At 35.9% G+C, this 14777-nt stretch overlaps 1 long non-coding RNA gene across 1 annotated transcript; it reads left to right on the top strand.

The window, feature by feature from the left end:
- Positions 1–2267: 2267 nt before the first annotated feature.
- On the top strand, positions 2268–10151 carry LOC114529495. The gene is made up of 3 exons (XR_003687633.1): positions 2268–2580; positions 7061–7182; positions 8715–10151. It is a non-coding gene; the product is annotated as an uncharacterized LOC114529495 (long non-coding RNA).
- The last annotated feature ends 4626 nt before the right edge of the window (positions 10152–14777 follow it).

Below are 14777 nucleotides of genomic sequence, written 5' to 3'. Positions count from 1 at the left end.
CCCCAAACCCGTCTTTTCTTGTTTCGAGAAGACAGTGGAAAGAAAGTGGTTTGACATCGTCTTATGGCACGATGTTTTCATCAAGTCATTCAAACAAAATCACCCAAGTTCACCTCCTGCTGTGAACTGTGATCTCAGAATGTTGCGAAAAATCGAGTCTGGTACTAAACATGTATATATTCTTGGTATTTTCACATCCTCGCAGATGAAACACAGTCTTACTCCACGGATTAAACATGTCAATGATATTTAGAGTACTGTTGTTAAAGACTAAAAGCCAAGGACATTTTTCCAGGTTGTTAGTGGAATAAGAAATTTTCGAGGGTTTCATTTTGGAAATTGCGCTTTTTCATGGTGTGTTTCATGCTAATATTGCTAATGATTCTCAACATAGCCATATATGACTATGTAAACATTTTGTGCGCATCCCAGCTTCTATCGCGTGATTCGCGTCCAAACCCATCCAGTCAAGACGACGTCATTCAACGTTGACTTGGATCTGAGTGCTCCATGTTACCATGTAGTCTTTTTTGGCCTATGTTTGGTGTCAAGCTTCTTATTTCAGTAATCAGACCTTTCGTCTGAAAAAGTATATAAATCAAATTATCGCAAATAATCCTCGTTTATAATTAAATATATTCAAGCTTTAAATAGATATGAACAAGTGGATAAGTTTCGGGTAATAATGTTACAAACCGGTTATATTCGTCCAGCTAAAGTCCTCATTACTAGTTAAACACAATTCCTGTCTTCTTCGCCGGAGTGTGCTTTCACTAACTCCAAGCAGATGCGCTATTTTTTCCAACGAAAAGTGGAGGCTCCTTACATTTCTGTTCGTCCTGTATAATTATTCTTGGCCTTCCTATCCCAATTGGAAGTTCTGTAGGGCACGTAAAAGAATTAGAAGCGTTTGAAGACGATTCACGAAGAGATTTAAATTTCACAAGTATCTGCGCAATGCATTGTTGAAGTTCCCTAAGATATATCGCATAATATCCATCCGTATTTTCTGACGCGATCAAGGCTAAAGTTTCTCTTCCCTCTTCGAGTTACCGTAATTACTCGAATAAACGCCTCCCTTGAATAAACGCCGCCCTCGAATTAACGCCGCGGGGACAAGCAAAAATATCATTAAACGCCGCCCTCAAATAAACGCCGCAACCTTTTTGTTATTGCGGCGTTTATTCGAACATTTATTCATAACCATTGTAAGAAATTCAAGTACCTATCTTTATAAAAAAAGACAACATTGAATCTAAACCAGTCGTGGAAATTTATTGTTCTCAATTTGAATGTTATTCAGTTCAAAGTGGCTATACTTCATAGCTTTGCTGCTTGCTCTCTCTCCAAAACTTCTGCGATGCGTAAATCCGTGGTAACAGCCGAGAATCCTGCCAGTAACACTAGATTGTATTGGTTAAATTGGCGTTTAAATCACACAATCAATTCAGGGTTGTTACGAGTTTGCAATAAACGCCTCCCTTGAATAAACGCCGCCCTCGAATAAACGCCGCATCTTAATTGCTAAAAATGCAATAAACGCCGCGGCGTTTATTCGAGTAATTACGGTATGCTATGATTTCCTCGTCAACAAGACCACTTTCATCTATTGTTTGCAAATTTCTAATGCCAATAAAAACAGATGCTAGGTTATCGAAGAAATTTCTTAGACCGACAGTGTTTCTCTCGTTTCTTTCAGTTCTATTCATCATGCAGATTAGATTACATCGTGTTAGTAAAATAACACGATCTTTTAGGCGAACATTCAGCGTTGCATAGTGCGGCTCAAAAAGAGGATAGATTTGTATCGAGCCGATTCGAGTTTAGACAATATATCTGAAGTTTAGAACCAATAAGTGAACTTATTAATTGTCATTAAGAAATATCGGAGTACAGGAGATATAAATAAGTTTAGAAAGCATATTTGAAGTTTAGGCAAGGATAAATAACGTTTACAATGATTAAATAAGCTTTTTGAAATTATCTTTTCTGTATTCTAAAAAATCCCAAGAAAAATCCCAAGGTCTTATTCAAAAAATAAAAATCCCAAGAAAATCCCAACAGCCTCAAAAAATCCCAAGATCTTGGGATAAAATCCCAAAGTATAAAGGCCCATTATGAGGAAGAGCCAGGAATTTGAACACTTGTGAGAAAGAATATTGGTTGATTATTGCGACACAGCACTATATCATGTCACGTGACGCATTTTGTAAACATGATATTCCAAATGGTCACGTGCTCCTTTTAAGCCTGCTTTAAGCATATGTTTAAGCCTTAGTAAAAGACGAGTAAAGTGTAAACTTAAACTTATGTTTGAGTTTATTCATCATATTAAACGCATACTAGGCTGATAACAAAAAAGACCAGCACCACAATTTACAAAATCTATGTATGATGATGATTCAACAACATCGTTTTTATCGTTTTATCGTGTAAGTTTTAATGGCATGGCATAGAGCATCTTCTGGGGAATCTCAGAGACCAGGGAAGACAAGGAAAAAACGACACACAAATGGCGTGTATTTGGCTCTGGTGACGGATTTATAGGAAGCATAGAAGGCCATAAGAATGCCAGGGCAGGTATGATTTTTTATTAAAATGTATTAAACGTAATTCTAGTCGGAAATATCGAGTGAATTATATACAGTCGTGTTTTGTGAGTATTGTATGAAATACCCGGAAAGGTTTTATACCTATCAAGGTTGTAAACGACACACGCAGCTAACTTCGATTTTATCCGCCAGTACTGTGTGAAATCAAATAGAAATTATATAGCTAAAAAACATTTATCTATTTGTATAAATTTAGGAGAAGTGTAAATATGTTAAATCTTACAAGAAAAACCTACAAATATTTATGTCAAACATCTGTTAGAGTATAAAAATGCTCCGTTTTCTACCCAGTCAGTCTTGTGATTGCATTGCGATTACCGGGATTACACTATATTTTTCTGAAGCTATATTTGATGATGGTATTCATTGGTGATCAAACAAAAAATTAATATATAGAAAATTCCTTTCCCCGAGACCCCATGGTGAGATTGGTGAGATTCACTGAGCTATATAATAATTCCTGGAGGACCGGCTCGTCATTTTTCGGTAACTTCGCCGCCATCTTTTTGTCGCCAAAAACATGGCGGACTTCGCCCTTCTGCGCAACCGCAGAAGCTCTGCTGACGCCACATGGTTCCTTTTGGCCATGGTATTTACCACTGACCGGGCTCAAATATGAGTCCGCTACAAGGGTGTTCTCCCCCCTGGATTTAGTAAACAACAGATTCTCCCCCCTGGCCTTTATAAAAAAAATTCCCGTGATCATGAAAACTTGTTTTGTTTTTCTGAAATATAAAGTCATGAAAACATCATTAATTGCATTTTTTTGAAATATAAAGCGTTTTTTTAAGATGAATACAAGTCGTAGATGCTGTTATTGCCAACGCAAGAACAATTGTATATTAAAACGTCAAAAATTGTGGACAAAATTGAAGATTTTAATTCTGACACGAACTGACAGGTGTTTTTTTTATATTTTCATTATTTATACATTCCTATAACAAATGCTTGAACTTTTTGGCACTATTGTCGGACATTTTGGGGACAACTGGATATTTATGGACATCAATTAGACTTTTTTAAACCCTGCATGAACTGCAGAATTACTGAAAGTATGCAATTAATAATGTTTTCTTGAATGTCTTCAGGACAATATATCTAGGTATAATCCAAAGAAACAGAGGCCAAAGCTCAGGGGCAAGATGCTTGGCAGCTGACTAAGTGCAAGAGTAGTTTCAACCATGAGTCATATTTGCATATATACTTTCATTAAGGTCATCAGCTTAATTGTACCTCAATGGGCTATAAAAGTTTTCAATATTATCTAATTGCACCCCTGGACCCCTGGTCTTATTAATAAATAATATTCATCCCTCCATAGACTCAATTACTCCTGATTAGCCCATTGAATTTAGCCCTCTTGAAATTTGATACCATAAACAGAAACTTATAAGTGGCTGCAGATTGAAGATACATTGCTCACACAGTGCATTTTATATTTATTTCCTTTATAAATATAACAATGGTTTTAAAAATACCAGCCAAAACAAAATCAGATAACATGGTAATCAAGGATAACAATGCAGATTCATAACAATGTGTATAATATGCTTAATACATCTCAGTTCAATGTTCCCACAAATTGCATGACAATTAATTAATAAGCCATCTCTAGCTTGCTTTATTTCATTAATTAATAAGCCATCTCTAGCTTGCTTTATTTCATAGCATCTTCATCCTGAAAAATATAAATGGAAATATGATCAAGATTTATTTACAAGGTGCAAGAAGTTAAAAAATCAATTAATATAAGCCATGATAATTGATTTGAATTTGACAAGGCAAACAAGATAATATATTAACTAGGTTTTAACAGTCACCATCATCAGAGCTTGAAATTTACACTGTTTGCAGCAATTACTTTGCATTACTTTGTATCAGCACCCACTCAGCACTTTTGTCAGTTAGATCATGTAATTAAATTGCTTGAATCTAATAGACTCACTGAGGGGAAGGTTTACCTATTTACATTATTGTTTGTTATCATGAAAACAAAATAGACCAAACTTAAAGATTGACATTGCCAGGAATTTAATTCCTTCTCCACACAAGTCAAGAAAAATGATAAAGTTTGACTGTTTCGTCTGTTTGAGTATATAACATTGCACATGTGCCAAAGGTCTAAAATAGTATATTTGCTGTTTGTACCATAAGTTTTGATGGATTTATATGGCTCAGAGCCTTTGGTAATCAGTTTATATTCGAGTCCAAAGGCAACAAACTGAAATTGTTATAAAAACCGGCTTACCTGGATGCCATAAAATACCAGCCGAATGAGAAAAATCATTCCCCCGATAAGTGAATTAAGCCATTCACAACGTCAGACGCAGAGCACGAAGCTACGTGTCCTTTCCATTTGTTGAACAGGCAAAAATATTTTATTCTTTTTATATGAAAAACAAAAAAATATATACGGAAAGCTGAAAATATTTTCATAAAAATCGGGAGGGTGATGGACACAGTTTTTCACCTTGTATCGCGGTATGTCAGTGGTAACCACCATGAGCAAAAGGAACCATGTGGCGTCAGCAAAGCTCAAAATCCGCCATGTTTTTGGCGACACGATTTGGCAGCGAGCCGGTCCTCCAGGAATTATTATATAGCTCAGTGGTGAGATTATGTTCAGAGCAGTGCTTCCACTCGCTGTAATCTTAATTTCCTTTTCTTTTCCTGTTTTCCTTCACATTTTCTTCCAATTTCTTTCATATTTTCCTCTAATTTTCCTGGCAGTTTTATTCATAAATAACTGTATTTTTCACCCTTTTATGCCTCAGGGGGTGTGGTTACAAATGTCTCGGAATGTCTTTACACTTGGACAAATGTAAATTATGTAACAATTATGTAAAACTGGTTTATTAGTAAATTTGTCACTTGTACAAGTAGAATACTAAATTGCAGCACATTAAAAACTCCAAACAGAAATTAATCAAATTATATTATAAATTGGGTGAAAAGCATGAAAACAAGTTACAGCATAGTGCCAGTAGACACAGTTTGACACAGTTTTGCATGCTTCTGTACAAAAGTTCACAACAAAATTCACAAAACTTTCTAGGCTTTAGTTACTATAATCAAAGTGAGTAATTGTACATTTTACATGTTGGCTTTGTGCTTGGTAGCACAAGCATCATCAAACATTTGAGACTGACCCTCACTCAAACTATTGATTAAAATTCTTTGTGTAACTCTTACAGGAACCTACCAATAGTCGATTTTGCATAAGAATTATTTGTATAAGACTCGTAGAGATTACCCATTGCCAAAGCTGAATTACAAAATCACAAGTTTTTTCACCCTTGTTCTGTGGGAATTTTTTATCATGAAGTTTTCATTGATATATACCATAGGTAGCCCAACACTCGTGTTCCGCGCGCGTACACGCTACTCAGTGATTAGCATATATTAATTTATCCTAAGGTTGGCAACTTTATCACCAATTATCAATAATATATCACATACATACATGTCAAACTTCGATAAAAACTGAAAAACTACCACAAAATACTCCAAAATTAATAAATATAAATGAACTTGGATATATTTTCTAAATTCTGACATACTTTTTAGCTTCAAAATGTATTGGGAAATACGGAAATTTGTTCATTTAAAATAAAGTTTTTGAAAATACATTGTCAAAATTTTCTTGTCGATAGGCGGGATCCAATTGACCCTGCATTACGTCACCTTCGGAGAAATCCAGAGTCAATCCTATTTATCCTATTGGCTGCTGAAAAGTCGGAAAATTTCTGAAGATTGCTCCATGAGAGAGCAGCTAATATTGGGATAAATTAATATATGCTAATCACTGAGTAGCCTGTACGCGCGCGGAAAACGAGTGTTGGGCTACCAATGTATATACCACCTTCTAGGGTATTTTGCGACTTACACTGATTATAATAATAATAATAGAATGTAAATGTGAGTTTTCAGAATAATAATGTGTATTTCTATAATACTATAAATTTATTTTGGCCCAAATATGTCCCTAATGAAATTAGGAGGAATCAATACATACTGGACTAGCTACCTTTGCCCATTATCACAAGGTTCAAATTAAGTCTGGAGATGTAATTCGGAGATTTATAATTGCATGAAAGTGTGGTCTAAAAATATTTAAAAGAATCAACCTTCTTTTCACTTAAAATACTTCATAAGTTTACTGGTCTCTTCCATTCATTCTCTATTCCATTTTGTTGCTTTCAATTGTTTTCAACTTTCACTCATTAGTCTATTCTTTATTCTCGAGTTCTCTTTTATTCAAGTCTTTATTCTAATATTACTTTTATATTCTATTATTATGTCACAAGTTTAGAACTAGCATTAGAGCAACATTATACAATATTTTTTTCAAAAGTCATATAAAAGTGAAGGTTCTACCTAAGAGAATAGATTTAGATATAATAACTACGTTTGCTCATATTAAAATTGTTTTTGTCATTCTTTTCTAGAAGTAATGGATGTCATTCATCATCTCCAAAGTTTCCTTCTTGTCTTTCTTGTATGTGTTGTTGAACTGTTGCCGATTGGGCATCATCTAATGTCTCTGGTATACCAGGAGCTACAGTGAGAGGTATGATTGATAATTTCATTGGTGTACTGGAGTGGGGTCTTGTCACTTATCCTTAATTATCAAAATTGCATGCCAGTTTGGAAGGAAGTGGCTATAAAAGTATGTTAGTTTACCTTGTAACAAAGTGTTTAAGTTGAGAGCATTGTCCAATGTTTCTGGGATGCCAGCAACTACACTAGGAACTACAGTGAGACATATGATTGGTGAATCATAACGAAGACCGCTATATAGTAATAGTAATCAATTATTAAACGACCGGAAGTAGAGACGTACTTCATTATTTGACAATATATTGAATATATTTTTGTTTCTAGTGACTACAAAAGTATATTAGTTTACCTTCTGACACACCGTTCAAGTTAGGAACCGTAGCCGCAGCCGATGGATCAGGCATTATGCATGCAAAACGGCTAAATGCAATTGAATAAACGCAGATTTCTCTGTGATAAATTACTTGCGCGCTGGATATTTCAGTATCCGTGGACCTTTTATAGGATCGCACAATCAATGAATTCACGTAATGTGTATTTTCCACGATGTTTAGTATACTTTTAGAGGAATATATAAACCTTCAATAGAATATACGATGTCGTCTAGAACTTTAACATGGCTGTGACGTCACAGTCGACAAACCACTCACTGGGCAAACCCAGGTAATCATAAATGAAATCACATGAAAAACCTTGCATGCATCTATGAAAGGAAGGTATTCGCAGGCTAGTGCTAGTAAGCTGTCCCCAATGGGCAAGGATATGATGACAGAAATATCTTTATGAATGATTAGAATTATCCACTACCAGAATAACCTTGATGCGCGCAAATCTTAATATTTTGAGACGCTATGTGACACAAGTCGTTTTTCACTGTGATGCAGTGCGTGCCATTTATCCCAAGATACAATCGTGCCTGTTCAACTTCTTAAAGCGCGCGCACACTGAAAAACGATGAATCAGTGAACTAATAGCACCTGGAATAATAACTCCAGGATAATCAGTCGAGGGGAAATGACGTCATGCCATTTTGGAGAGTGGAAACAAGTGACGACCGCAGTGAATAGGTGTAATTAGTTTTTATCTAAAAATACACTGGCTAAAGTAACTGCACCCAATAGCTATTATATCTATGGCTGAAGTCGCTGTACCTATAAAAAACGAAGCTTTATATAATTAAATAACTTCCGGAGACACTTTCTTACTTCTTAAGGTGTCGCTTTCAACTGACAACTTTAAATATGAAATGAATGTAAACTAAAGTTCTAACCACCAATTGGGGGCTATTTGAGGCCCCTGCCTTTGTTTTCAGTATAGTGTATATCCCGTGTATTATAACATCAGTTTTTAATAAATCGAGAAGTATTCTAGCGACGCGGTCGTTAGTACGTGACATCGTGATTTCGACTCCTGGGCAATCCAATTTTGGCTGTATTCTTACAAACTACGGAGCTAAGCCCCGCATGACAATACTACAGTCTTCTTTCGACCCAGAATTCTTCAGTCCCATCCTCTTATTTTCAGATTTTTCCTCTCTCGTAGGGTCGTCCATACCTTGAGGAAATGTCCAGTCAACAGAGATGTTGTCTTGGCTTCAACAAGAACGGCGAGAGACCGCTCTCGATAAAGCGAAGAAAATGGAGATACCTACGACAGTAAATAACGTTGTGTGAATGTGTCATTTGTTTTTAATTTATTGTAAAGCCAGTCGTTTGTCTGAGCACAAACTAACTTCTTGCATTAATTATCCCTATTTCGTCTATCCATCCGTTGAGAATGGTTTAGTGCTACACGTCAAATTACAGGGCAAAATATAATCCTCAATTTCAAAAAGAGCCATGCACCAATGCCATTTCTCATGGCAAGTTTTATATGCTCTTGGATGCAGCAAAATATTGATAAGTTAAACGCTAAAGGGGCTGATTCAAAAGCTGTTCATGATAGAATTACTCGTATTTACAGCCGACCTGGAAAAACATACTGTCGTACCTACGACAGAATATTACCAGGACAAGACAAGTGTATCATTGTGTATGTCAAGAAACGAACCTATACGCTTCCAATTCTGTTTTTCGCTTTCAAGTACAAGTGTTTAGTCGACAGCATTTTAAAATAAAACGTCACTATGATAACTGCAGTAAAGCTTCGTCATGGAGGCACCTTGAATGGCTTTAATGGTGATATGATTTTAACAATATCATGGTTACAAGATCTCGTATTTTAGGTTGATTGAATACTACTAGCATTAAATTATGCTCTGTAGGCAAACCTTGCAGGATTTGGAAAAATCATTACTTTTTCTGAGGAAGATTTTGAGAAGGCCTTGTAGGATTTTGAATCAAGAAATTATTATATCGACTAGATATTTTGATGAATAAGAAATATTGCGTTATTTCCGGTAAATATTAAACAAAACTTTACAGATGATAGTCATGAGACGTGATCTACTTTGTGTTAAGTTTTTCGATTTTTGTAGTATTACTGTTTAGTATTCCCAAGCGATACTGTGTAGTCGATACCTATTGAAGTCATTCGGTTCTCTCCATTTCCTTAAACAGGGTTATTTATTATTAACTTTACTATCACATGCATGATAAGTATTTGTTACGTGAAAAATGTAATGTTTGTTGTTCCAGGTGATCTGGAATGGCGGCTGAGGACTGGGACTGGGGCTAGTTGTCAAATGAAAATCCATTTCTCGGTTGAAACAACTTGAAATATATTTTATTACGGTTTCAAATTTATGTCAGAGCTATAGTTCTTATAACTTAACATGCATAATCACAAAATTTCTTCAAGTCAGTTCATATTAGATTTATAAAGAATAACATAAGATATAAACCATTTAATATTGCAGAATAGATTAGTATTTTGACAGACAACCCTTCCGAGCGCTGATTTACTAAAAGATGAGTGCGAGATTGCCTGCTATATGACGATATTTGATCCTGAAAATGCGAGGGACATAGCAACCTTATCTCAGTTGAAATAAAATAATAAATCCCAAAAGTAAATTAGCTTGTAGGTACACATATAGAATTAAAGTAATTCCGAAAAATGAAATCATAATACAAATTTATTCTGTATATTTCGAATCAAGATCGATTCATCTTCAGCAGAATGGTTTACAAGATTTGCGTAACTATAAAGCGTTTACAATTTAAAACATGCGTGAGCGTAGCACGCGTAAACAATTAAAACGAATTTTGACGTACAACGAATTCAAATGTTAACCGCTATTCTTCTGTTCAGCAATATTTGCCATTAGTTAAATAACTGCAGTTCTCTACTAGCCTTTAATCCATTATTTAATATTGATTTGCGTCTTTTGATGTGCAATGCTTCTTTATAAAGTAACAAGTTCCAGTTGTTTGAGTAGTCGATGATTTTAGTATTTGTCAGAACAAGTTCTGTCAGTTCATTGTTAGATTTAGAGTCCAAATCAGTTGCGATGTAACAGGAGTTTAGATGTTTGTTGACAGCGCTATTTTCGTCTTTGTATGCATGTTCTCGTACCCGTTCTAGTAGCGTTCTGTCAGTTTTACCAATGTAGGTTTTGTTACATTTTGGACAAGTAAACTCGTAGACAATGTTGGATTTGCTTTGTTTAGGAACTTTGTCTTTGGTGTTAGTAAACAAGTTCAATTTTGTTGTTGTTACTTTCGTTCTGATTTGTACGTTAACGTTAAGGCAGCGCAGAAGTTTTTTCTTTAGTCCACGTAATAGTTGTTCTCCCTTTGTACCAATATATGGCATTTCTAACCATAGTGTAGGTATAGTGGCGTTAGCGTCTGTTACGTTATCGTTGTTCTCATTGTCAGTAGATTCAGAATGGTGTTGGTCGAAGCGTTTCATTAATGAGTAGACAACATGTTTAGGATAACCGTTCCATGAAGCAATTTTCTTTAAAAATTGCAGTTCTTGTGTGAGTTTAGATGGTGAACAGATCTTGTAGATGCGGTTAAGAAGAGAACGAATCCATGCAATGCGATGTTTCCATGGTACAAAACTATCAAAGTGTGTGTATTGACCAGTGAAAGTACGTTTTCGGTATATGGAAAACTTGTTGTCCTCAAGATTGAGGTCAAGAAAGTGAGGTGGTTCGTCAGAAAATTGGTCATAAGTAAAACGGATGTTACTGTCAAATGAGTGAAATTTGTTAAGTAACATATCAATGTCACCATGGTTAACTAATAGTAGTGTATCATCTACATAGCGGCAGTAGAATTTAATGACACCGCTGCTAATCAAAGGATTAATTATGATACGTTCAAATTCTGTTAGAATAATGTTCGCCAGTACTGGACCAAGCGAACCACCCATGCTAACACCGTCTATCTGTTCGTAATACACATTATTACAACTAAAGATAGTTTTCTTACATGTGTCACGTATGAGCTTTCGTAGGGTAGATCTTTTCAGTGTTGTTGTCAACTCTTTTCCATCATAAATTCGTCGTTCAATGACTTTAAGCGTTCTTTCTAGCGGAACATTAGTGAACAGCGATTCTACATCAAACGAGACGAACTTGTATCCTTGTCGGAAGTGGACTTGGTTAATCGTTTCGATTCGAGATTTTGCGTCAAAAGTGTCCTTAATGGCATGTTCATTTATCGTTAGTGGTTGTAGTAACTGACTGAGATATTTGCCGATTCCATAGTGCGTTGTACCAGTTGTATCAATAATTGGGCGAAATTTTGGTATTCTATCAAACGACTTGTGGATCTTTGGTAATCCGTGAGCTCGTGCTGGTTTTGCCGCTTTTGGTCGTATGAGTTGGTACGTAGCTTCGTCGATTTCTCCACGTTTGTACAATGCTCGTAAATATCTCTGGACACTGCTTAATCTTGCAGAGGTTAGATCTTCTTTTATCACTCGAAAACGTTTGCGATCTGAGAAAAGGGGTTCCATCGAGGACTCATAGTCAGCACGACTAATAATAACCACGCCTTCTCCTTTATCTGGTTTCAGAATCACGTTATCTTTTAGGAGATCTTTGATCGACTGGATTTTCTTGTTGTCTGTTGTCTGTTCGAGTCCGAACATTGTCATAGTCCAGGATATTGAAGACGAATGCGCGTAGGCTGTTCTTTGCTCGTTCAACTTTAAAGAAAATCATCCTAAAAAATCATAACAAAATCATTATCAATTTGACGAACATCGACCTGACTAATGATCAATACGCTGCTCTTCAGTATGGTTTGAAATACGGCATTGCAGCACAACCGAAAGATTCTGACCTCATTGCATCTGCTGAGAGCGTATGGGAACAAATCAACACACACGGTTGGCTTAAGAACAGTTTCTTTAAAGTTGAACGAGCAAAGAACAGCCTACGCGCATTCGTCTTCAATATCCTGGACTATGACAATGTTCGGACTCGAACAGACAACAAGAAAATCCAGTCGATCAAAGATCTCCTAAAAGATAACGTGATTCTGAAACCAGATAAAGGAGAAGGCGTGGTTATTATTAGTCGTGCTGACTATGAGTCCTCGATGGAACCCCTTTTCTCAGATCGCAAACGTTTTCGAGTGATAAAAGAAGATCTAACCTCTGCAAGATTAAGCAGTGTCCAGAGATATTTACGAGCATTGTACAAACGTGGAGAAATCGACGAAGCTACGTACCAACTCATACGACCAAAAGCGGCAAAACCAGCACGAGCTCACGGATTACCAAAGATCCACAAGTCGTTTGATAGAATACCAAAATTTCGCCCAATTATTGATACAACTGGTACAACGCACTATGGAATCGGCAAATATCTCAGTCAGTTACTACAACCACTAACGATAAATGAACATGCCATTAAGGACACTTTTGACGCAAAATCTCGAATCGAAACGATTAACCAAGTCCACTTCCGACAAGGATACAAGTTCGTCTCGTTTGATGTAGAATCGCTGTTCACTAATGTTCCGCTAGAAAGAACGCTTAAAGTCATTGAACGACGAATTTATGATGGAAAAGAGTTGACAACAACACTGAAAGATCTACCCTACGAAAGCTCATACGTGACACATGTAAGAAAACTATCTTTAGTTGTAATAATGTGTATTACGAACACATAGACGGTGTTAGCATGGGTGGTTCGCTTGGTCCAGTACTGGCGAACATTATTCTAACAGAATTTGAACGTATCATAATTAATCCTTTGATTAGCAGCGGTGTCATTAAATTCTACTGCCGCTATGTAGATGATACACTACTATTAGTTAACCATGGTGACATTGATATGTTACTTAACAAATTTCACTCATTTGACAGTAACATCCGTTTTACTTATGACCAATTTTCTGACGAACCACCTCACTTTCTTGACCTCAATCTTGAGGACAACAAGTTTTCCATATACCGAAAACGTACTTTCACTGGTCAATACACACACTTTGATAGTTTTGTACCATGGAAACATCGCATTGCATGGATTCGTTCTCTTCTTAACCGCATCTACAAGATCTGTTCACCATCTAAACTCACACAAGAACTGCAATTTTTAAAGAAAATTGCTTCATGGAACGGTTATCCTAAACATGTTGTCTACTCATTAATGAAACGCTTCGACCAACACCATTCTGAATCTACTGACAATGAGAACAACGATAACGTAACAGACGCTAACGCCACTATACCTACACTATGGTTAGAAATGCCATATATTGGTACAAAGGGAGAACAACTATTACGTGGACTAAAGAAAAAACTTCTGCGCTGCCTTAACGTTAACGTACAAATCAGAACGAAAGTAACAACAACAAAATTGAACTTGTTTACTAACACCAAAGACAAAGTTCCTAAACAAAGCAAATCCAACATTGTCTACGAGTTTACTTGTCCAAAATGTAACAAAACCTACATTGGTAAAACTGACAGAACGCTACTAGAACGGGTACGAGAACATGCATACAAAGACGAAAATAGCGCTGTCAACAAACATCTAAACTCCTGTTACATCGCAACTGATTTGGACTCTAAATCTAACAATGAACTGACAGAACTTGTTCTGACAAATACTAAAATCATCGACTACTCAAACAACTGGAACTTGTTACTTTATAAAGAAGCATTGCACATCAAAAGACGCAAATCAATATTAAATAATGGATTAAAGGCTAGTAGAGAACTGCAGTTATTTAACTAATGGCAAATATTGCTGAACAGAAGAATAGCGGTTAACATTTGAATTCGTTGTACGTCAAAATTCGTTTTAATTGTTTACGCGTGCTACGCTCACGCATGTTTTAAATTGTAAACGCTTTATAGTTACGCAAATCTTGTAAACCATTCTGCTGAAGATGAATCGATCTTGATTCGAAATATACAGAATAAATTTGTATTATGATTTCATTTTTCGGAATTACTTTAATTCTATATGTGCTAAAACTATCAGCTGGTAAAGGATTTTGTAGGTACACCACGTAAGTATTTAATACTGCAAAGCTTTCTATCCGTTAACCCGGGCCTTCATCAGTGCAACGTTAACGGACCGAAAGCTTTGAGTTTTAAATACTTACGTTGTGTACCTACAAATTATTTACTTATTGATGTTTCTATGCATTGCAAACGTACAAAGATTTGAATTATTATAAATAGTAATAAAGT

The sequence above is a fragment of the Dendronephthya gigantea genome, unplaced genomic scaffold (genome assembly GCF_004324835.1).
Source record: "Dendronephthya gigantea isolate DGI-Jeju-01 unplaced genomic scaffold, DenGig_1.0 000056F, whole genome shotgun sequence".
Classification (NCBI taxonomy): Eukaryota; Metazoa; Cnidaria; class Anthozoa; order Malacalcyonacea; family Nephtheidae; genus Dendronephthya; species Dendronephthya gigantea.
The sequence above is the reverse complement of the archived record's forward strand: the minus strand, read 5'-3'. Positions and strand labels throughout refer to the sequence as shown.